Source organism: Cygnus olor, chromosome 6 (genome assembly GCF_009769625.2).
Source record: "Cygnus olor isolate bCygOlo1 chromosome 6, bCygOlo1.pri.v2, whole genome shotgun sequence".
Lineage (NCBI taxonomy): Eukaryota > Metazoa > Chordata > Aves > Anseriformes > Anatidae > Cygnus > Cygnus olor.
Genome location: NC_049174.1, coordinates 3438467 through 3461512, shown reverse-complemented (window position 1 = coordinate 3461512; position 23046 = coordinate 3438467). Strand labels below are relative to the sequence as shown.

The 23046-nt window shown below is 44.8% G+C and overlaps 1 protein-coding gene across 2 annotated transcripts in view; it reads right to left on the bottom strand.

The window, feature by feature from the left end:
* The window catches only part of TMEFF2 (transmembrane protein with EGF like and two follistatin like domains 2), a 326923-nt gene that overhangs the window by 48229 nt on the left and 255648 nt on the right, over nt 1-23046 (bottom strand). The gene's annotated exons all lie outside the window — the stretch shown is intronic.

Below are 23046 nucleotides of genomic sequence, written 5' to 3'. Positions count from 1 at the left end.
ACCATGGCACAAGGCAGGTGAGATGTGGTGACTTGTAGCAAAAAACAACAAACCAAGTGAATCCCACAAGTCCCCAACTGGCTTTTGCCATCCAGTGCTGCTGTGCTTTGCTTCTGGTGCTCCCAGCCTACTTGCAAAGAGCACCTAAAACCAGGCGGCCCCGCTGCTGCTGCAGCATAACCTTTGTAAAGCAGGAACAGCCCACCTGAATTCTGCATCTAAGGGCACCAAGAAGAGGGTTTGTTCAAAGAGCCTCAAGAGGCGTTATCTACATTTGTACACAAGTATACAAGCATCTTTTGATATCTTTCAAAAGGGGCTGCTTTCTATCAAGACTCTACCTAGCGATATCCTTGCAGAATAATTAAGCCAGCCCAGACTTCAGGTATCCATCAGCTTTGACGGATGCTGTTATCTGCAGATACGTTCCCTGCAGCATCACCCTGTCATTCCTCTCTTCCATTTGGAGTCAGCACTGCAGTGTGGGTTTACTGCATGTTTTGGCCCAGCCAGCTGAAGCTGTGGACACACTGAAGCGTGTTGGTCACCAGTAACACTGATGGGACAAACTGACTGCCTGATGTGCGTTTACTGCAGGAGAGCATTAACCGGAGACTTTCGGGTTGGAGTGCTCTGAATTGAATAGGCTGCTTTTGTTAGGTACTCAGGAAAGAACCAGAGGCACAAGCTTTCACAAAGCATTTGGAGGAGAAAGCGTTTTTGCCTCTAAAAGAGAAACTGTGACCCCAATCCCCATTTTCCAACACACCTGCTTTCATACCCTGGATGAGTTATTTAGCCTCTGCCCTGTTCCCTGCTTTGTAAAATGGGAAAAAATGACATTTTCTGATGATCATAAAAGAAAAAAAGAAGAGGTTTTGCCCTATTTGTAGAAGTCTGCTCATCTTTACATCCATAATGTTCATCTGCAGAAAGAAAAGGGGAAACTCAGAAAACACACTTTGGATTTTCGTTCTACTGCAGGCTTTGTAGGGAGGGTCTGAGATGTGTGTTTTCTCTGTCCTTCAGTGACTGAGGTACTTGCTAGGCTCGCATCTTGTACGAGCTGATGTACAAGAGCGGACAGGGTGTCTGAGTGCCGTTGCCTCACACCATTAGCATCTCCATGGGCCACATGTGTGATCCTGAACCTACTGCACTGGGGAGCTCACGCTGCTGCTGCTGTACAGCTCCTCCCCACTTCTCTGCAGCTGCATCCATGCCCGGGTTTTTCATTGATTCTCCCCTCCCCCTCCCCCCATTTTTTTTAATATATATAGAAATCTTTTTCTGGAGAGACAACTTTGACAGTCATTCTTGGCAGAGGATTTCCAGTGGCTAAGATATTAGGCAGGAAACACGATCTGGATTTATCAGGTCACATTGCTTCTCTGTGCCACGGTTTCTCTATCTGTAAAAGGGGAACAGAGTATTTGGCAGACTCCCTGGGAGCTGTAATGAATAACTGTACAAAGGGACCCATGGGCAGAAGACTTCTTGTGACTGCCAGGCACTCTTTACCTACCAGGAATATGACAACTGCTCCAATCCACGAGAGTGAGAACATGTTCTTAAGGAAAGGAGCAATCATTTCTTTATTTTGTTATTTTGCAAATCACTTCCCTCATAATTAAAAACATATAATTAAAACCACTTCCTTTTAATTAAAAGCAGGCGCCCTATTTTTTCCCTCCCTGTAATGTTTCTACTTATAATAACCTAGCAGGGTTGGTTTGACCAGGGACTTCACACAGGTCCGCACTGCTAATTGAGCAAAATAGCTACTTAAGTCATTAAAATACGTAATTTGAAAGATTCAGCAGTTTGAATAGAAGGAACTGATTTCAATGGGAACATCCAAACTAAGGCACAATGCAGTTCTGAATTTCCACGAGAAAATAACAGGTAACCCACCCATGTTTTATAAAGAAGCTCTGCATCCAGCACGCCAATGTACACGCTGTCATTACATGTCCATGCATGCAGCAGCCTTCATTAAAAAACATAGCTGTTTCTCTCTCTCTCTCTCCTCTGTCCTCAGTATCTACAGATAATATTATTATTTACATTTCCTTAAGGTGTGTTTTCTCTTCTTACACAAACATACATACCCGCATGAGAGCCCCCACCCACAGACCAACAGATGCAGAGGTTTGTTTTCTGCATGCTGTGCAGGTAAGTGCCTTGATAAATCTGGGCATCTTAGAGTTATTTTCCCAATATTCCCTGCTGCTTCTTAGCTTGAGGACTAGTGGATGCTTATTTTCTAAGGATACTCTTTTTCCTTTTTTATTCCTGGCTGCACTTGCTTTCATATCTCAACTGAAAAAAAAATGTTAGTGGGAATAATACAGATTCTGGATTCCTCTTGCTAAAAATAAAACCAGTACAATTCTTTGTTCTCACACAAGCTAAAAAGTTCTCATATTAGCAACCGTTGAGGTTTAACACCAGGACCCTGCCTGAACATGGCAGGCTCCCGGGGAGCTAATTGCTGAAGCCCGCTGCTTATTACTCACGCAGCTGAGACATGTTAAGCTGCAAGTTCCTATTTGTCTTAGCAAGATTAGCAACTTGCAGAGTTCAAGGGAATGCGCTAACATGGGTTAGCAGGTCACTAACATTATCTGAAAGTCACTTCAGAGACTATCTCACTCTGCTAAGCAATACAAATTCTTTAGCTGGGACACAATTTACAGAGTCAATGGGCTGTGGTAACCACAACAGCTCCTGTTTAAATCATTTGGTCCTTTTCTGGCATCCTCACTGCACTCAGATCAGATAGTCGTGATTTCCGAAACATCTGTATCGTTTGCAAGCCATACAAGAAAGAAACCGCCTTTGAGAGATGTTGCTTTGCTTCTGTAGGTGAAAACTAGATTGAAAGTATCATCGGTACATCGCTCTGACTCTGATTATCTCCTGTAGTATCAGGAGAAATCCAGAAGCCTCAGCCTGGCCACCCCTGTAGGTACCTCTTTTTTCTCTTCATACTTCCATCTCTTTGAGTCAAGAGTCTTCTTTCTATAGGTGCTGCAACCCTGGCTATAGGCACGGCTTCCCAGACACACACTCTGCTAGGAACTGATGACTGGTGGTTTATCTGTTTTAACAAAAGAACACCAGAATATCTGTGCTGGAGCTTCTGGATAAACTAGCTCAGTGCCTTTCCAAGACACTCCAGGGACGTCCAAGGTGGAATGGAATTAAACTCTTTGCAAGTTCCAGAAAAGGCGCTCAAATGGGGTCATTAGGACTATGCAGAGCAGTTCACGGTCTTGATCTGAGAGACACGGCGGCACCTATTTCCTAAATGACACAAGGACACACTCACAACTTGCCTGATCAATCATACTGTGAGGAGTTGAAGAGGAACGAGGAGTTGGTGAGCCATGAGGGAGAGAGGCACTTGGGTGGCACCCTCAGCTAAACACTCATCTCGCTTGGCTAAAACCCTTCCACATACATGTCTCTGAAGGCAACAGGGAAACTCGGGGGAGTCTTAGTTCAGTTTTCATAGGCCTTTGTAGGACTACTACTATTATTACAATAATCCTTATTCGATGTATTTTAACTTTACTGGAGAACAACAACAAAAAGTATTAAACATCATAATCACAAGCTTGAATATACAAAAATATTAGTATAAAAATTGCTATGATTTTTGTTTTGGTATTATGCAGTATTTCTTTGATTGATGCGATCAGATGTAAGCTGATTGCAATCCCCGAGCAGGCATGACCTTCTTGCTTTCATCATGCTTAATCCTGACCAAAAACTGTGGGATTGCCTCAGCAGAGTGCTGAGCCCAAGCTAACACACCTTGGGCTTCTTAGCCAACATGTTTGCACGACCCAGCATCTGCAGGAATTCACTACGTAAAGACACCCTAAGTCAGGTTTTTATGCCTACTGCAGTCCATGTGCTGCACATCTCCGTACGCAACCCAACTAGCAAGTAGTTGTAAGGACAGCCCAGTCCATCACAACCTCTCTTTCCCTAACTGCAAAAATGTCTCCTGTCAGGGCAGGTTTTTACAGATTAACTTTGCACTACGGCAATTATAAGTAACAACTGTTAGCATTCTGGTCACGTGCAGAAATCACGACAGAATTAATACTTGACTACTAGACTTGTCACAGCGGATGTCTTTGCTCTCGCTGAAAGAAGAACTTCAAATGAAAGTGCTCTAGATCACTCTAACAGGATATCCACTAGTTTTTAGCTATAAAATCTAGGTAATAACAAGAATCACATGAAGATGAGGGGCAATGGCTGTTTTTGTGTTTTGGAATGAAAGACAACATGCAAATTAAAATGTGGAGGAGGAGAAGGATGATAATCTCCAGAGCAGCTGAGGTGATCCTGTCAGATGCTGCAGTCTGAACGGGATTGCTCTGGACAGGTGACAAGGAAGAGCAGACAACGTGAGAAAGCTCTGAGAAACAAGGGCAGAGAACCAGGAGAATTACTAAATGTGTTAGAACAAACACTACCTGCACCTCCACCGAACAGCTAAAAACACCTCACGGACGAGGCCAATAAAGCCCAGATGCTGCAAGTGACTTCTTTCTAATCAATAAGTCTTTTTTCCTGAAAGCATTAGCTCAGTCAAAACCTGCAAAGTGAGAAAAATGAAGGGTGTGAAGCAGGGGGTGGACTCACGAATGGCTCTGCTCTCGAAGCCTGGCAGAGGCTCAGAACGACATTATGGTCAAAATGAAAAGAAAATGGTCTACTGTGTCAGTAATAAATCCCAGCTCTGACACGTCTTGTTCTGCTTTACTCCTGCTGTCTGGCTCCATCTCAATAAATACAAATTTACTATCTCTCTTTCACACACACAAACATGCTGGGGAAATTACTTATCGCATGAGGAAACAGCGTCTCTGCCCGGCTCAGGACCTGACTCAGAACTTCTCAAGGAGACCCGAAATATTTTCCCCCATGTCAACAGGCGCTGACCTGCATCGGTTTCTCCATGCCACCAAGGGTCACTCCTTGAAATCACCTCTCCACCATCGATGGGCAGGTATTTAAAGCAGTTGCCAAGCTTGTGCCATAGCTGAGCTGGATAGCCATAAAACCTGGTCATGTTTTGCAGGGCTCTATATGCTTTTGGGTCCTGCTTGGGTGCCTTCACGTTGCCCTTCCCAGCTGGGACAGGTGGTGGCTGAGTTCAGCACGATGCACATACCTAGCGAGGTTTTCAGGGTGGAACTAGATGTATCCAGCCAGCTTGGACTGCTGATAAAGTCTGTCTTATCTTCTTGCTAAAGACCATGCAGATACAGCCAGGCACTGCTTTGATGCCAATCAGATTCAATTTGCAGTGTTTTCCAGCTCTCATACATCTGCTGTGACTCTCAGGTTATATATTTTCTTAAACTCACAGCTGGTGGATTATCTCAATGTAGAAAGATCTAGTTTCTACATGTATTTGTTTTGAAAGGTATGACTAAGCTTTAGGGCTGTGGAGAAAAAGCTTGTGAGCACAATAAATGCCAGAAACTATCAAGTTTATCATTTTTGAAACTCATTATTTTTATGGGGCTGATTCATGTTTTTGCAGTCATGTGCAATGCTGTGTTTATGCTGAACAGGAAAAAAGCACTTCTGAACCAGAGCTCGCGCTGTGCTGAGCTCCCCTGCACTTTGTGCTACCAGCTCTCAGTCTACCATGGATACAGTATAATTTGTACAAGAAAACAGAGCCTGAGATGTGCCTCGAGTTCAGTCAATAACTAGTGTAAAAATTGCTTTGCATTATCTCTGAGCACTGCTGCTCTCTCCGGTTCCATCTTTATTTTTTACCTCCTATCTTGCTTTCTGTCATGCCTTTCTTCCCATGATCTTTCGGCTTCTTTCCTTTCCCCAACTCTTCAGTTTCCTTTCGATATAGAAACTGAGCTGTAATCTCTAAGATTTTCACTAAATGACACAAAAAGCATTCAGAGAAAACCAGAGACAAGCTCCCAGCCACTCACCAGCTACCTCCCATGAGCTCAACACAAGGTGTCCTTTGGCTAATGCCGAGGAGTAAAGCCTCTGGTGGCCTTCTGCTGGCTGCCCACTACATGGATGACCGGACACGAGATGACAGGACACTCACGGTTATTATCAGGCTTTCGGCACTTACCTGGGAGCCTCACTGTTGACCAAACCCCAATTTGGGATGATCCTGAGTAAACTCATCTTTGGCTTTTCCTTTTATTTACACATGCCTGTCTGAGCTTAGCGACTTGAACAAAGGAGTCTGATGAAATAATAGGAGAATTACGATTTACAATTTCCACTTCACCTCCTCTATACTGAATAATAAGAAAATGGCTTAACAATACACATACTTGGTTTCAGAGCAGCAGAATTGCTCCTCTGCATCTATCTGATTGCAGTTCTCTCCTTTCAATGGGCACAACTGGAGGTCTCCAAGAGCACCTGGGTCAGGACACGACCCCCTACAGACCTCTGTAGGGACTTGCCTGTATTTGCACAACTGTTGCCAGGAGGGAATGCATTCAATTCTTATTCAAAGTTTATTTATTCTAAATAAACAGTATTTGCTTGTTTCTGTCTCATGCATATCCCTGCTGCTCCCACAGTGCATTTGGTAAAAAATTAAATACGATTAGTTGAGGCCAGTTTCTCCTAGCAAATATCTCTAATGGCATTTCAAAAGGAATGGCTCATTGAATAAAATCCTATTGTAAGCTTTTTGAATGCTGACATGAAACAGCTGTGATTATTGCACCCTTGTGTGGTCCCTCTACAAAATTTGATGTTTGCCTGGTGCATGTGGGATGCCAACATCTCAGATTTATGAAGGTGTACGATGACCAGCACTGACAGTATTTGCCAGCTTGAGGAAGAGGAGGTTCATTTAATTTTGCCAAGAGCTTCCTCTCATAAACAGCATTGAGCAAAAAGCCAAATAGCACGTGGGGACTATTCATCTTTGCCTTGCATTAATTTAATTTTAAAGAGAAATCACTTCCTTGCAGGAGAATTTAAGGAATAGATGCAGCTTGTTGTAAACATGCCTGTGATGCTGCCAAACCTTTTGTGGCACCAGTCCCTGCTCTCATGTATTCCAATATGCCCAACAGCGCGAACAAAGCAACCGAGTGGACATGCCCACAGCTGGATGGATGCAATACGACGGGTCACCAATCAAGGCTGTTATTAAGGGGCCGGGGAGGAGATTACTATAGTCCTAATTGCATGGACCAGATGATCCATCAGAATGGAGGAGAAACAGAAAAAGATGTCTGATTCCTCCCTCAGGTAGACTAGCCTGGCTGCACAGATCATTAAACCCCGGCGCTGTATCAAGGGAGACGGGAAGCTGCAGTTCAGGAACATAGCCAATATCATAACACCTTTCTTACTGTCAGGAAAATATTCCTCACAGGCTACCCAGAAGGAGGATCAAGCCTGAGCTTTTTGAGGCCAACTGGCCCTATGTGCCAGAAGGGAGGGGAGCCGGCCAGGCTCAAAACCCCCTTCACCCCTTCTGCAGATTGCCAAGGGGGCCCCAAACATCCTTTCTACAACTGCCCTTAGAGCAAGTTCCAGTGAGCAGACACCAGTTCAGTTGGAGGAGCACGAATCAGCAGTGCCTTCTTCTGCGTGGGAAGATGTCAGACGTAAACCACAGAAATTACTGCCCGTGCTTTCCCTGACCCCAGTCAGAATTCACATCCAGCCTGAGATCCTATACACCTACTCATTCAGGCAGGGAGAAACTTGATCTCCGAATTTAAAGAAACTCGGTGGGGAAAAAAAAAAAAAAGGGAAAAAAAAAAAAGAAGGAAGGATCCAAACCATGGTTTCACAAAGCCTATAATAAGGAAGCCCAAAATGGGTGATGTGACTTTCCAGGACTTCTTGCACTGAAAAGTGCTTTTGCCAGCTTCCTGCCTGGTGGAAAGATTAACAGAAGACTTGAATTTGAAACTGTATAGCTACTCAGCTTTCAAGAATCTGAATGAAAGGAACAAAGATAAGCCTAAAAGAGCTGTCTAGCATTCACTTGGTGACTACTTCAGTTTTAAGGTCTTTGCTGCTTTGCTATTGATTTAAGTCTGTGTATCCTTTTGAATATTAGTATGGCTAGCAAGATAGCAACATCATACATAAAAATGTTCTTTATTCCAGAACAGATGAAACTCCCAGTGGTAAAAGAAGATTTAGGCATCTCTGAAGATTTCTTATCACTGTGCAACATAACTCTCTAATGGTTCAGTGCCTTGGAGGGTCATCTGAGATCACTTATCACATAAATCAAATAGGTGGCAGGCTATAAGAGTGGAAGCCTATAGCAATTTCATGTCTTTGCTCGCAGACATCAAATCTATCTTTTAGGCAGACTAGAGGAGATAATGCCACTCCATTTAAGCCATTGAAGAAACCCAAATCTGGGTATTAACCAATTTTACAAAGCTGCTTCCAGTCTTGACTGCACCACAATTATCTTGGGTTTTAAATACTAAAATGTGGCCCAGAGAAGCTGGGCCTGGTTCTAACTTACACAAAGGCTTCCGTAAATCACTGGCAATGGAAGGTGGTGTCAGAGCGAGCGAAAGTCCAATTTATTTTAGGTCCATTTACATAATCAGGGTGGTGTAAAGTGGCTCTACGGTAAAAATGAGCTGGGCCTACCTTTCACTGAACTTGAGAAGAGAGTGGTTTTCTTCATCCGCTCCACTTTTCTTCTGATTTATATTAATTTCTGTATGTTTCTGTGGTGCTTGTGCAGGTTAGGCACGCGTAGCCCAGGGGCTGAGCAGCGGAGGAGGCACGTGACAAGCTCACACTCTGTAATGGGGCCTCAGAAGGAAACCAGCAGCCAAAAACTGTGCTCAGCAAGGCTGTACCCTCTTGGATGGGAGCCACCAGAGATGGGTTTTCAGCTGCTTCTTCCCCCACCAGCTCCATCATCAGCCTGTATGCAAACAGCAGGCCCCAATCCCCCCCAGTCCAGTTCCTGGCCCAGAATAATTCCAGATTTCTGCAGGCACACTCCCTGCTCTTTCATTTTCACCTCTGAGCTGAATCTCTAAACTTTCACAATCAGGGCTCATCCCTGTGTTTGCTTGTGCTCTGTAAGTGAAGGTAGTATGAGGGGACTGCAGAGTTTCTCAGTGCTGCAGAAGATACAGTATTTATGCAACACAGATCCCATCTTTTAGGTAACCTTGTCCTTCAACAAATACAAATACATGTTACAGCAGTTAACGGTGTGAAAACGTCCAGCACTAAGATAGCCCTTCAGGATAAATGGGAAAAATCAACAGAACCATGTGCTGGCAGCCTGAGCAGAAAGGCAAGGGATCTCCTGAGTGGCACAGTCCCTGCTGGAAGGGTAGCAAAGGTTTAAGAGAAGTAGCCTCCCCAAGCCAGCTGTGTGGATGAATTGAGGGATGCCATTTTTGTGCCACCAACTAGAATTTACATAACTGCATACAGGAAAAAAACCCCAGTCCCCTACAAACAGGGCAAACAGGACAAGTGCGACATGTCAATCTCAGCCCTGATATGAGAAGTAGAGAGCAGGGGCTGCAAATCCATTTACACCAGAACAACATTGCCCCCCGAGTGTAATTTTACAGATGTGTTTATGATAGGGGGGAGCCATATGGCATGAAAGGTTTAAACATTTAATTTCACTTTGTTTTAATATGCTGCATATACAGAAATTTGGAAGCCCAGCAGGAAAATGCCAGATTTCATTCTCACTTAGTCGTGATTAACCTCTATGAGCTCGCCCAGAGTTTTGTCATCTGCAAAGTCATTCAGATCAGGGAGGATGTGAAAGCCCTGAAATTTCTGCTCTGGCTAGAGCACAGCACCTGCTGAGCTGGAGCTCTTTGAGGGGGCTATCCACCCCCAGCATCGCACCCTGCTCCCCACCTTTCCCCAGGCACAGCCAGTGTAGAAGGGGCCGTGGGGAGATAATGGTCTGGAGAGACTTTCCTTCCACATCTCCTCCAGCAACTGAGCCTCTTGGCACCGCACGGGTTGCGTCTGGAGTAGCTTCGTGGTGGCAGAAGACCACCGAGCAAATGGGTGGTAGGTATCAGGCTTTGCAAATATGCTCTTTCTTATTAATATTGATTCACGCACACAAACACTTTAGCTATATTCGCTGATTGCATTACCATTGCAGAAGTGTAATTAACAAATTAAAAGGGAGGACTGTGATTCAGTTTAATTTGGGGAAAATCTTTATTTAAAAAATGAGTCTGGTGTTTGAGGATCATTCCCCTTTGGTATTCATTTCAGTGCCTTGGACATGCTTTAAGAGAGGTGCTTTTATAAGAAGAAACACATCCTGAGTACGTTGCAGTACTGACATAGGCAGGTATATAAAGAAGCATCAAGACAAAACCCAAACAAATGAAAGAAATCCTGATGTGCTAAACCAGATACGAGACTGCAAATGAACGCGTACCATCAGTGAGTGAGGAAAGGGGCAATGCCAGTTGGAAGCTGCTCAGACTGATTGGAGACTGAAGGCTTGCTCACAAAACCTTGGGAAAAGCAACACAGATTGCGCACCGTCAGTTCAAGAGAAAGCTAATGCCACAGGTATCTGTGGGAGGAGGGAAGGGAGAAAACCTCCTGTACTTGCTGCCATTCTAGATGCTTACGCGATAAAATAAATCAGCTCTGCTAAGTATAGGGACGTTTGCAAGAGCAGTCAAAACTCCCAAGGAGCAGCTGGACTGCTCTTCTCTCCCCAAATCAGCTGAGCTCACCTGGAAGAATGGCTGGGAAATGATGCCTCCCTCCCCTCCATCTCCTACAAAAACCACCTTTCAGGTGATCTAATATTATGAGAAACCATAATCATTAAGGATTGATCATGCTAATATAATTTTCTGGATGGCTTATTAACCTACTAAGACATGTTTTTTCTACTTCCCTTCATTAGCGACAGCAATAATTAGGTAAGGCCAGAGTAGCAAAATTGATCACATGCTACTGCCGAAGGGGACAGAGAATGTATCATGCACATTTAGCATAATGTTCTCCAAACTCCAGATGCATTAATTATATTTAGTAACACTGCTATTTTCCACCTTTGATAGAAGGAATCCATTAAGGTAGGTATTGTAGAACAAAGGCTTATTTTTCTCCTGTTCCAAAACTGAGTGTTTTCTTTTATTTTTTTTAAATAGTTCATGATACAAAATGAAAGGGGAGAAGGAAGCATCCTTGTCTCGAAGACCCACTGATACTACGCCCTTTTCTTCATCCAGCCCTGGCTGTCAGAGCGCAGGTGGGAGCAGGAGGGCCACGGGGCTGCGGCTCGTAAGACAAAAGGCAGGCGCATGATGCGCTGCCACCAGCCTCCAGGGCCCCCTTCCTCATGCCTCTGGGGGCTCTGGACAGCCCACATCCCACCTGCCAACCCTGGGCACCCCAACCAAGTGCCTGCAGGACATTCAGGTGGTCCCACGCAGAATACACATATACTTACATCTGTAAACATATGACACGCTAAGGTGCGTAGGTGCCTGCATGCTCCCAACCTGCAGCCCCCATGGTCCTGCTTTGGCCCAGGCCCCACAGCAGCCACCAGCAGGTACCAACCAAACCTCCTCCCAGGAACACGGGGGACCACAGTGGAACCCTGTTGGGGTCCCTGGCTACAGCCACAAGGTGTCCCCCCCAACCAGCCAACACCATGTGCTTTCAGAGGCATTTTCACGATGAGGGTGCTGAGGCACTGGAAGAGGTTGCCTACAGAAGCTGCCCCATCCCTGGAGGTGTTCAAGGCCAGGCTGGATGGGGCTTGGAGCAGCCCGATCCAGTGGGAGGTATCTCTGCCCATGGTAGCGGTTGGCACTGGGTGGGCTTTAATGTCCCTTCCAGCCCAAACCTTTCTGAGGTTCTGCAATCTTGTGAAAACTGCTACACTAACTTCTGTGAACCACCACACTACCCTGCTAGCATGGGAAGCTCGTGTAAGCACGAGATTGACAAAGGAAATGCAGCAATGATGAATTTTTACATCTTTTTTAACGTTCTAGCAGCTGGCTTTCCCTGAGCTCTCTCCCCTGTAAGCAGTAAGCAGCTTTCTGGAGATAAAAGCATTAAAGGGAGCTGAAAAGAGTTGACATTACAAACTTGGCACTCCAATGTCACGCTGCACAAACAGCGAGAGGGAGGATCTGCCAAAGTGAAAGCCAGAGATAATGTGAAAAGCATAAAACCAACATATTGACCTTATTTAAGCCCAAACAGTTTAACACTAAGATATTTAACACAAAAATGTTGAAACCACTATTCCGCACGCACACGGATGTTTTCTTTAAATACGCAATTGACTTGATATCTGCAATCCCCCTCTTCAGATGCAAAACCCAAAATAATGATTATATCAGTCACTGCTTAATACATTCAACTGTGGCCCTGATTTTCATGCCTGAATGGTCATTTACATATCATTACCCACAATGCCTTCCACTCCGATTTTTCTTTCTAAATAGAGTAATGCATTTAAAGTTGTCATTTTAAAACAAAAACGCTTGAAAGGGGGACTTTCATTTCTCGTTATCTTATCTATGCTCTTAGCAGCTAATAGACCAGAATATTAAACTGGGAAATTCTCGGTGTGTGTGGCAACTACTATAGCGAGGAGATCTTACAGAAGAGGCAATTATCAAGGGATTTTGCTGAACTTTGGAAACGCAGATAAACACGAACAGAAAAGCTGCAGCAAACCAACCAGAAGCAAAACAGTAATTATAGTATGTTCTTCTATTTTCCTAAAACAAGCCCTCATTGGGGGCAAGACTAGTTCCACACTGGAAAAACCACTGTGGGCACGAGGGGTGGCTAGAAGCTCGCCACGCATAAATTACTCTTTTTCATTAATACTGCCCAGGCCCACAACAGAGGAAAGATTTATTTTTTTTCCTCCTCCTGCTACTTTTAAAGTAATTTTCTGCTATGTTTAATTAGGAAATTTCTCTACAGAAGGGAATGTGATAGAAGATTAATTCTCTATCTTCTCCCCCACTGTGTCAGTACGCACAAGCGGACGCTATAAACCCAGTTAAATACGACAAGGGGCGATCGAGCACGGAGCTCCTTTCAAGAGGTCGCGTCCACAAACCGTAGATCTCATTCCAAAACAATAGAAACGAGTTAGAAAATGGTATCTCGCCCTAGTGCTGGGCCACAGAGAAGTGATTATGAGAGCTTCACGGCGCGAGGGTTCACCATGCCGGCTGGCAGGGTTTGCTACCATGGCTAACGATCCCCCACGCCGCGGGATGAGGAATGGCATCGCCACCGGCACTGATGCTCTGGGTCTTTTTCTCCCATTCGCTACTAATAATTAGCCCTCTAGTATTCACATCCTATTTTACATCTTTTATGCCACGTATGAGACAGCAATTAAACAATAAATAATGAAATGTTCGCTGGCAGGCAATGTAGTAGAGCTTTTTTTTCTGAGCGAACAGACAAAGGGTGCAAGCTGTATTTGTTTTTAATGAACAGTGAAGGGAACAAGCTATTTACCCCGAGGACTTAAAATCCTATGAATGGTCTATTGCCATCAGTGCTGAGAATATCAGGTTAACGTTTTTTTTTTTTTTTTTAAATTGAAATCCAAGGCAGAGTAAGAACAATCAGTTAGGGAAAACTCAGACCTACAAGATAGTGGGACTTGCAAGACACTAGCCTTTGACAGAGAGGGTAAGCAGTTTTCTCTGAAGTTTTATTAATGGAGTGGCTGAACATCAATACAAAAATGCATGAACCATTTAGAGGAGGAAATTCAGACATATAGCCAGGTAGAGACTGGGAGCCCTGCTCACTGATAAACTAGGACCTTGTTTTAGTATGACAGAAGCTGTCAGTCTGCTCCTGGGCACAAGTTGGGTCAAAAGAGGACAACTGGCAGGAAAAAAAAAAGTGTAATGCAGAAGAAACTCCATTCTCCATTTTATTTTGCACTTTCAAAAATAAACCAACATTTTGGCTAGTCCAATGTCTGTTGATTCCCTCCCATTCTGACTTGTTTATAGGGCATTCTCACCCTGCTCTGGTTGACACCGGTGTGGTTTCATGTAGAGAGTAGAGAAATGCTCCAGCTGAGCATTTAAGAAGGGGCAGCTACTTTAGCAGAGTCCAAGGGAGAGCCACGAAGGTGAGGTGACTCAGAAAACGACTTCCACGGTGAGCTCAGGGGAATGGAAATTTTTCACTTTGGGGAAGAGAAGATTGAGAAGTGACTAGTCATCTGATATAAAAAGGAACGTTAAAAAGGCTGCTATAAAAAGGATAATCAATTGTTCTCCACATCCAGTATTTCTGAGACAAGAGATAATTGATTTAATTTATGGCAAAGGAGATTTAAGAGAGGTATTAGGAAAGAAGTCTTTCCAACTTCTAAGAACTATCAGGTACTGGACTAGGATGCAGAGGAATGAAGCCAGTGTGCACTGCTCTTCTGAGACTGGTCTGTGCAGAGCTCAGCAAGGAACAGTCTCGAGAAACAGCAGACTTGAGAAAGATGGATTAGATGATCAGGTGAAGCCACTTCCAGAACTATATATCTACTACTTTATGATCCATTTTCTGCAGGTTAGGCAAGGGCTAACTGTGAACTACACATGATTGAGTCTTGTACAAATTCCCATTGAAGTCAAGGGGCATTTTTTGGTAACTTCATTAAAATGTCTTCACGTTGGCTGGGTGTGTGATGTCTGCCCAAGTATGGGCCAGTATATTATTTGCATAATCTCCACAAGTTCCTGACTCCTGCAAATTCAGAGGACCAGGTAATGCCTAGGACCTCATGAACAAGCCTCCCCCTCTTCTGATCCTGAAAAAGCAGGGGAGCTGTCTTCCTCCCCCTGAAGTGATTTTTTTAGACATGATTTGAAAATGTCTGTTCCAGCTGACCAACTTTTTAGTTCCATTACAATCAAATATCTTTTAGAGAAAAGGCATAGAACTCTCTCAATGGAAAACATTTTTTAAAAATTTGTTAAATGGGTTGCAAAATCTATGTTAATATAGCAGTACAGGTAGTGCACTGCACTTCCCGGGGCTGTCAGCAATGCATTTCCAGTACTATCTCTTGGTTTGTCTCTGGGGATATAAAACCCAGGGGCTGCTCCTGCTCCGGGTGGGGGTCCTGCCCAGCAGTGGGCCACCCCAACACCTATCTGATGCCACCCATCACGGACCTGGTGGCGGCTGTGTCCCCATGCGAAGGTGGTGGAGGGATCTGCCGGCTCCGAACCTGTGGGATGCAGAGCTGAGCATCTCGGAGCTGTGCTGCATCGTCTGTCCCCATAGCAAATCCAGCCTTTTGTAGCAAATCCCATCTTCAAAGCTTCCTCAGGTGCTGGTGCTCGCAGTGAGTGCCCACACTGTTGAGCTGCCAAGGTGCACATGGACACAGGTTTCTCCCCTGTTTTCCTTTGTCAGGCCCAGAGCAGAATTATGGTTTATTTGCACAGTGATATGGTTGATTTGCACAGTGCCTTTCAGAAAGGAGATATAAATGAATCAGAGGTCCAGACACAGCCATCTGTCACATCCAATAAGCATGCATGTGCCATGTGAATGCCTGGTCACTCCAGTAATTAGCTGCAAAAGCTGAATGGGCAATTTTCAGCCAGAAATTCATGAAATGTATTTTGATGCACAGAACAATTAAGAATGTGACATGCAAACTTCCAGATACCTTCACATTTTCTCTTCACTTAGCTCTGGGGGAACTCGCCCTCTTTAACCTTGTTAGTGCAAGGGGGCACAGCAGGAGTCAGACAACGGTGAGCTGAATAAATCTCAACCAGGCAGTCTCTTTTTAAAATGCAACTTTTCCTTCCAAAAACTCTTAGATAATGATGGAAAAATAGTCTGCAGTGAATTCTGATGAAAAAAAAAAAAAAAAGACAGACCAGAATAATAAATGTGTCCTATGAGACTGCTGGGAAAAATGAAGGGTCTGATTCAGGTCCTGTTCTAATCAACGGGCCTCTCTCCATTACCTCTGCTAACAATCACATTAAACCCTTTGTGTTTGGGTGAGTAGAGACAGCCCATAGATAAGAAGCAAGGAAGCTCAGTAATTCAAATGGCAGCTGAGCATCAGGCAGGTCACTGAACGCACTGTGATGCTGTAAATGCATACGTATGAATGCAGAGAGAATGGATATAGATGCACAGAGATGGTATGGACGTTACTTCAGCAGAGGGCCAAACCCTTATTTTTTCCTCCTAAACAAGGGAAGAGGAGATCTGGACAAAACAAAACATACAGAAGGCAGCCATGTCCTTTAAGCATATGGCAGATGCGTACGTCTCTTTGCAAAAGCCTTTTCAGAGTGGAAGAAATGTAAACATCACCTAATTTAACCACTGCTTTCATGTACCTTATTTTACTGAGTTGCCATAAACTATCCCCGTAGTATTTTGTGTAATTACACACAGTAAAAGGAACAACCGGGTAATTACCTCAGGCTCCGCAATAATATTTCCACATTAAAATATAAGTACAAGGTGCACAGCTCATGTCCGTGTTTTAACTGTAGGAAGAACAGAAGACTACTCATTTGAGGGGAAAAACATGCATTAAGCTCTCTGCCAGGTCCAGGGCTGTCATAATTTAGGCTGGGCACCTGCCTTTGCTTGGAGCCCTGCTGCCAGCAGTGCAAGGTTTTATAAACAATCCCTAGTGCCTCTAAAGAGCGTTCATCCTCCCTGGGAGCCCGGCACCCCCAAGGTGTGCAAAGGCAAGGTTAAAAAAGTCCGTTTATGGGTAAGGAGAAAAGGAGAGGTGATGGTGTTGGGGATGGAGACAGAATGGAGAAAGCGGTCCCGAGCATGCCGCTGCCTTGGGTTAAAAGGTACATTGGGAGAAGCTGCTCCTCCCCGCTGCTGTGGGGTGACAATTACAGATGTTCTGGGGGAAGGTGGCGTGGGATTATCCATATTTCAAGTCCAGAGGGTTGCCTTTCACTTTGAAGGATTTTTCTGTCTTTCATCAGCTTTTGCGCTTCATTTAAGCCCTAAATAAAGCACAAATATCCCATGGGAATAAACTTTACTCTCTACCTGTCAGAATAATTTCCTACCTGAATTAACTTGTGGATGCACTTCAAAATAGACACATCTTCTCTGTAGCATGATTACTTGCCTGCTTTATTTTCCAAATGTCTTTTAGCGCTGCTTTTCCATTTTGGGTGCAAGCAGAATCACGGTAATGGATTGATGGGGTGAAAAATAAACACGGGCTCTGATTTTGTGCAACATATACGAGCTGGTTTACAGAAAGCCCCGCAGGCATGGTTGTTCGCTAATAGCACTCACAGGGGCTCTGTGCCTGCCCAATTTCTTAGCACCTGCATGCTTTGCAGATATGTTTGTAATGAATTCTTTTAATGGGAATTTTGCATCCTCTGTTATCATTTGGCATCAGGCAGGGCTACACGAAGCCCCCCCAGTCCTGCCTGCTGGAGGCAAGAGGAGGAGCCTTTAAGATGCCCCATCACAAACCTCATAAAGACAAACTTCAAAGAGCGAAAACAGAAGGGGAAAAAAAAGGCAGAAAGAAATGTTGGTTAAATAACACCAGTGGCAGCGTGGACAGTAAACAAATGTCAAGGCGATAGCACTGAGCAGTCACGGTTCGTTCAGGCTTTTCCCCGAGAGCCGGGGACTGCTTCAGCCCCTCTATGCGGGGTGAGCTTGTCCATCCCTCCCGCAGCCCCACCGAGCTGCAGCCCTCCAGACAGAGGCGATTAATCCAACCCACCGCATCTCCAGCCCACTGACTGATAAGGTTTCTTTCAGCTTAACAAAACTGTGTGTCTGTGTCACATCTTTCATTCCAAGATTTTGGGAAAAAAAAAACAAAATAAAAACCTTGGTGGTGGCTGTGTAGCATCACCTTTCTGGTTACATTGGTGGAACAAAAACTATTAAAAGTTTTGATTCATTTTTCACGTTTCTTTCCAGCCTGAACATCCGCATGGGAGCATTCAGAGACAACGACATTTTTTTGCTTTGCTGCACAGGATTGAAAAGATAACGGTGGATGTACAAAGTCTGCATGGCCTCGCTTTTGGTAGAGCAGAACACTTCCTCTGCCCTCCATCACTCAGTGCGAGGTGAGGTCAGCCTGCATGGCTGCTGATGTTGGGAGAAGGCTGGTGGGCAGCGGGGAGCCAGCCAAGGGCACCCAGCCGCACGCACACATCCACCAGATGCTCCTTCTTGAGCTGTGTTAACCGCCTTATTAACGGAAACAGAAATCCTCTCACAGCCTTCCTATCACAGGTAGCCTTAATCAAAGAGCTATTGAGGCAAAAGGGGAAAATCCCAGCCAGGCGCTGCACTACCTCTGAGGAAGATGCTCCGCGGGAGCAGAAACCTCCGGCGTCCCAGTCACTGATGTGCCCGCACAAGTGGTGCTCACCACTGGGAGCTCTGGTGTGCCTACCTGCTTGGTTTATGCAGCTGTTTTCCTAGCAGTATTTCTGCACGAAAATAAAATTCACACACTTCGCATCCCCTGCACAGTAAAGGACTTTTCAGGGATAAATATAATTGCTGAGCGCATCAAGCATGATTGATCCCTCCGCATTTCCTGGTAATTACCCTGAAGAACAGCATGCATTAGACCCTCCCTGCTATCAGAAGTAGTGTCTGGGGTCGGGTGGTCAGGCTTACTAAAATACCGCCTGCAGCAGGTGACCTGTAAGGCACATATGCATACTCTACTTAAGTGCATTCGGTTTTGTTCTTGGATTTGCATCTGATCAAAGGAAAACTTCTATAAAGCTATTCTACCACACCATCGTTATTTAGAACAAGCAAAAGAAAATAGAGAAAAATAAATAGAACAGCATTGTTTTCTACTGGCTTCCACATTTTTTTTCTTATTTGTTTGATTTACCACCCTTTTAAAATGTATTTACAAACTCAAGTCCATATGTAGACTTGATTCTGGATTTTAACCTTTACAGAGCATCTATTTCCCCTCAGGAAGCATAATTTTTTTTTACAATGGGTACTTTCTACTGACAACATAGCAATTAACAGCAACTGCTGCGTATCAGAAAGCTCCATCTCACCATTTGGTCAGGTGTGCCTGTGGAAGAGGTACGTACCTGTTCCCCCTTTTGGCCAGCACCATCTACACCTACTGACAGTCACTGCCTCTCCTGACAGGTCCAGAATAGTTTATCCTTGTTCTGAACTCATCCCTATTCAAATACAGGATCTGAGGCTGAAATATATTACTATTTACCCAGTAGTACTACAGCTTTAACTTTTGCTTTGAATCCCATTATTTCTGATCCTTCTAAAACAGTGACAAACCTAGGTGTACGTGTAAAAGCCGTCCCAAATTGCTTGTGCTCCTTCAATGTTGGCAAGGTAAGACGGTGCACCTGCTCTTTGCCTGCCTCTCCAATATCTGGTTCAGAACCCTCTCAAAACCAGCAAGGGTATTAAGCAGTTGAAAAACGTAATCACCTGCACAAATCCTTGCCAGGTCATAAACACCACGTCTCTGTGAGCTGTTCTTCCCTCTTGCTCCCAATACTCAAATGGATGGATCTAAATGGTTGAATCCGCTGAGCTCTAAATCACGTCAAAGGCATCATTAACGAATGGATAAAACAACACAGGTCCTTCTAGATACATTCAATTTCCTGTAGCCTATGCAAAACCCAGGTGTTCCCATCCGTTCTCGTCACTATCCTGGCTTGAGAACCCAGCGACTTGCCCACAGTTCAGTGATTTATTCTTGAGCGGTCCTTGGGCACACTGTGCCATTTTTTCTTTACCTTCTGCAGCCAGCACCGTGCCAGCAGATGTTCCCTGCCTCCATAACGCCTCAACGCGCTGTTTGCTGTGTGCAGCATGCAGAAGGCCAAAACTCCTTAATATTCGCCCTCTCTGTGCTCTCGCTGAGCGGCTGCCAGCCTCCCTGTCTGCTCGCACTCTTCGGCGAGTCCATAAAACACTTCTGCAGTCCCAAATTGGCCTCGTGACACCGCGGCTTCTTCCTTAATTGCTTCCACAAATTTTAAACATCGCTATCGCCTCTTACTTTGGAGTTAGATGGGAAGGAGTGAACCACAACCTCCACCGACTACTCAGAACAAGGTATTTGTTGCAGATCCATTTTTTCAGACCTCTTAAGGACACTTATAATTCACAGCAATTTTGTACAGTGCCTGTGCAGAGCAGGCTTTGTGGGGTGAAGACAGTGTTTTCATGCTATTCCTAACGCATTTTTCTTCTCTCTACATATCCAGTACCCACCCCCTTCATCAGGTTTGGGATTTTAAGTGCTAAAAATATTGTGCCTAGGAATGGACTGGTAAGCTTTGAAGGTTTGACCCCAAGGACGCTTATTGTGCCAGGATGACTACCATAACCACAGGATAGCTATCAGACTCTCATTTACAAGTCATCTGCTCTCAAAGCTGCTGAATGCCAGAGCAGAACCCAGCAAGAGCATCCTGGAAACACTCCCACACACGTTAACCTTCAGCTGGGGGACTCCTGAGCTGGAGGAAGAGGGAGGCTTTGCACAGGGGAGTGGTGGTTGTGTGATGCTGAAGGCAATGGGAAGGGACAGGGGACAGCCAGTGAGAGACTGGCCACTCTCCTCAAGGGCTAAGGGACTAAGAGCTGAACTTTACAAAAGCGGAGGCCAATGCTCTCACTGCCAGGCAGTGTTCCTCTTCAAGTTCAGCATCTCAGCCTGGAGCAGAAGGCTTTCTGGCAGGTAGGGCATGCAATGATGAAGCAGTACAGACACTTGGCCTATCCTGCTAGAACACGCAGAAAGCAGAGACACAGAACACCAGGGCCTCCACCATCGAGTTTTGGAAGAACCATGCTAGCGACGCCAAAATTTGTGCCTTGCCCACCCAAACAAGACCACATCTGCATCTTTTAAAAACACAAACTTACTTCAACTATGAAGTTCATATATATCATATTTTTAAGGCAATTCAGGTTACTGCAGCAGTTTAACAGACGTACAGCCAATACAGTGCTGTCTGGGTAGCGGTTCTGAATCCAAGTGGCTACTAAGGGCGCAAGAACAAGAGTTAACTCCAGCCTTTAAAAAATAAACAAACAAACCCCACCTCTGTCTATCACTCATTTTATAGACCTCAGCATTTCATGAGGCTAGGCGTATCACTGAGTAAATAAGCCTTGTGGGCTCAATTTGACCATTTGTACAAATGATGATACCTTGAGAAGGGAAGGAACGTCTTTGCATTACAGAAGGGAGTTTGGCTGCGTGTGAATAAAACCTAGCTGCCACCGCATATACTGGAAAATGACCTGAAATCAGATTTGCAGCTGTGCTGCCAGGAGATTGGAGCAGCAATCCTCTGCTAGACAGGAGCTGATATTGTTTGTGATCCTCCAGCATATCGGGAAAATGTCCACACCCCTCCAGCAGACAGCAGATTTGCTGAGCTCCATGTAAGCCCTACAGAAAGGGACGCAGCTTGGACACATCAAATCCCAAACAGGCTACATGCCTATGAAGAGGGGCTGCTGGCTCAAGGTAGAAAGGCATGAAACATGTGAAGTGTGGAAACTTTCAGACGTCTGGGATGAAAGGCTTTTTTAAACAAGCGACTTCCCTCAGAGGGGTCTGGCAGAAGAAAGGACGGTTGGAGCTTTCTCCTCTGAAACTCCCCCGCAGTCTATGGCAGCTCTGCGCTGCCCTGGGTCAGCTTTAGACCCAGCCACAGATGCCAGCAGAAGCCATCCCAAGAACGACAACACCGGTGTGGTGCAGCCTGCCTGCACCCCGCACAGACAAAACATCAAGGAGGAATGCGGAGAATTATCCCAAGGGAAAGTAATCCTGAATTTACACTTGGACAAAGCACAAAGCTTTGTTTTTGTTACCCCTTTCCCTGGGCAAATCTTCTCTTTCCTCGTTCACATTCACCCTTGAATTCTTCGTTACTTCTTGGGGATGCGGACAGGTTTCAACTGCCACAGCAGAATTTACTCAGCAGACATAAATAGGTGATCTTCTCCACAGGGCCTGCAACTTTCTTAATGTTTCATTACAAGCACATACAGCCAGCTTGCGGTGCACACAGTACAACTTGAAAGAGCTACAGGTCGAGGTATCTCACAACAGAAATATTACTGTGGATTTAGCACTAATTCCAGCTTTACTCCTTTCGTAATTCCTGTATCACATAGCCTATCTACACAGATAGAGTCCCCTTAAAGCGCACTTCCTTTGATGCATGGATGGAGGACTGCTGGTCAAAAAATGTAAGATTTGCTTAGAAAATAAATCACAGCTGTATTTAGAACACAGTCCACTCCAAACGCCCGACAGATTTCAGTGCAAACAAGCAAAGGCTCCCCTTGGTGCCTTCTAAAGTTACATTGCAGACAAACCAGCAGTCTACCAGGTTGATGGATTTTAACCTCTTACAGTATTTCGAGGATGGCCACCGTCTCTCAAAGCTAACACCACCATTATCAGCACAATATTTGCACACTGTTCAGCTAATTTCCCGACTGCCTCCGAGTATCAGTGTCCCTGAAGGGCGTACTATTGATCCATAGGTAGATTATGTTAGTTACTTGGCTTTGGGAAATACGCACCTCGCTTGCAGCACCCTTGCAGAAAATGGCTATACTAAACGAAGGCTTTGCCTAAGTTTTCAGGAGCTCTTTCAGCCAAATCATAACGGTGCAAGACATAGATCTTTTGATGTCAAAACCTCTATGATTTTACAGCTGGCAACAAAGAAAATTTACATTTATAGTAGACAGCAACTTTCAGCCAGGAGGATTTCAAAGCACTTTATGAACGATCATTCAAACAAATAATGCTGAATAAAGACATTTCTGGGTTGAAATATAGCAAATGTTGAGCAGAACTACTCAGCAGCTCAGGGTAAAGGTGAAGAATACCCCCATCCAATGAGTGTGTGTGATGCAATTTTAGTTAGGCAGGATGCAATTACAGAAGTTGGAGTCTGGCCAAGCCACCAAGGTTAACTA